Source organism: Heterodontus francisci, unplaced genomic scaffold (genome assembly GCF_036365525.1).
Source record: "Heterodontus francisci isolate sHetFra1 unplaced genomic scaffold, sHetFra1.hap1 HAP1_SCAFFOLD_58, whole genome shotgun sequence".
Taxonomy (NCBI): domain Eukaryota; kingdom Metazoa; phylum Chordata; class Chondrichthyes; order Heterodontiformes; family Heterodontidae; genus Heterodontus; species Heterodontus francisci.
The window spans coordinates 1,753,179-1,755,239 of NW_027142006.1; the positions used below are offsets into that span (position 1 = coordinate 1,753,179).

General features: G+C 45.7%; 1 non-coding gene across 1 annotated transcript; it reads right to left on the reverse strand.

Moving 5' to 3' along the window:
• Window positions 1-808: 808 nt before the first annotated feature.
• On the reverse strand, window positions 809-891 carry trnal-uaa (transfer RNA leucine (anticodon UAA)). Its single transcript has one exon. It is a non-coding gene; the product is annotated as a tRNA-Leu (tRNA).
• Between the last annotated feature and the right edge of the window lie 1,170 nt (window positions 892-2,061).

The following is a 2,061-nucleotide window of genomic DNA, read 5'->3' on the forward strand; positions in this document are numbered from 1 at the left end:
AGACCCTGCTTTCTGAGACTTCGCTGCTTTCGGCTTGACCTTGCTCTTCCATGTCTGCACTTTCTTCAGCGCCTTTCCGCCCGCCGCACTCTTGCCTTTTTTGACCTTCTTCGCAGGAGACTTTTTCTGAAGCACTGCTTTCTTCACCGCCTTATTTGGCGTTGCCGCCGCCTTGCTGCTCGTTTTCTTGGCTGTTACTTTCTTTGTTGTCACTTTCTTGTCTGCTGGTTTCTTCACTAAAGATTTCTTGTCTGCTGGTTTCTTCACTGATGATTTCTTGTCTGCTGGTTTCTTCACTAAAGATTTCTTGGCTGCTGGTTTCTTCACCTTCTTTCCCACTTTTCCCTGGGTTTTTCTTCTTGCTGATTTTGAAGGAGCCGGAGGCGCCCTGTCCCTTGCTCTGCACCAGGGAGCCTTTGTTCACATTCCTCTTGATACTTTGCTTGATCTGGGTCTTGAGCTTCTCCTGAGCGGTGGCAGACCTGCAAGGAATCAACTACCAGCTAGCATATAAAGCGAGACCAAGGCTCAGGGCCTTCAGTTACCTGGAGGGGAGTCGGAGAGGCAGCGGATCCTGTGAGGAACCACAATCCAGGAAGGATGAGAAGGTCATTGTCATGGTACAGAGGAGATTAAGTTAAAGATTTACCAGTTTATAAGCAAGCGCAGAGCCAAGGAACGGTGCTGGGGCAGATCAAATAATAGGAAGCTGTGATCAGTTGGAAGGCAAGAGTGATGAAATGACAGAAGAGATGATGGTGCAAGGCAAAAGTCAGGGAAAGAATAAGTAACATTTTGTAAGCACATATACCAGGAGTGGAGTTTGAACCCACACAGACACATGTCTACTGGATCTTAAGTCCAACGCCTTAACCACTCGGCCATCCTGGCACATTAACCCACCACTGAAAATGAAATTTAATGTGATCCGGGTGCCATCTGGCCTTTTCCAATATAAAGTTATGACTCCTCTCCCATGCTAAATTGGACCCTTCATTATTTATGAACCTCAATCGGATCACCCCTCAGTCTAGGTTTCTCTAAGGTGTAGGGTCCAACTCTTTTAGTCTAACTTGATAACCAAGATGTCTTATACTGGGAATTCGTCGAATGTCTCTCCTCTGTACCCTTTCCAAAGCCTCAATATCACCCATCATGTGAGGAGACCAAGACTGGATACAATATTCCAAGTGAGTCCTGACCAAGGTTTCATAAAAGGACAAATTCGGGACATCTCAGATACTGAAGGAGTCCGTGTCCAGAAGCAGCAAGACCTGGACAACATTCAGACTTGGGCTGCTAAGTGGCAAGTAACATTCACACCACATAAGTACCAGGCAATGACCATCTCCAACAAGAGAGAATGTAACCATCTCCCTTTGACGATCAACATCATTACCATCGCTGAATCCCCCCACCATCAACATCCTGGGGGTTACCATTGACAAAAGCTTAACTGGACCATTCATATACATACTCTGGCTACAAGAGTAAATCAGATAGTGGGAATTCTGTGATGAGTAACTCAGCTCAAGGCACGTGGTGAAATGCTCATTAGGAGAGCTGGAGAAATGAACTGGTCAGGTGGGCAGAAAAGTGGCAAATGGAACTCAACTTGGAGAAGTGTGAGGTGATGCCTTTGGTGAGGTCAAACACAGCAAAGGAATACACAATTAATGGGTGAATGCTGAGAGGTGTAGAGGAAGTGAGGGACCTTGAAGTGAATGTCCACAAATCCCTGAAAGTAGCAGGACAGGTTGATAAGTTGGTTGAGAAGGCTTATGGAATCCTTTCCTTTATTAGCCGATGTATAGAATATAAGAGCAGGGAGGTTATGCTGGAACTGTATCAATCATTAGTTAGGCCACAACTTGAGTTCTGTGTGCAGTTCTGGTCACCTCATTCCAGAAAGGATGGAATTGCACTAGAGAGGTTACAGAGGAGATTTACGAGGATGTTGCCAGGACTGGAAAAATGCAGCTATGAGGAAAGATTGGATAGACTGGGGTTGTTCTCCTTGGAATAGAAGAGGCTGAGGGGAGATTTGATTGAAATGTACAA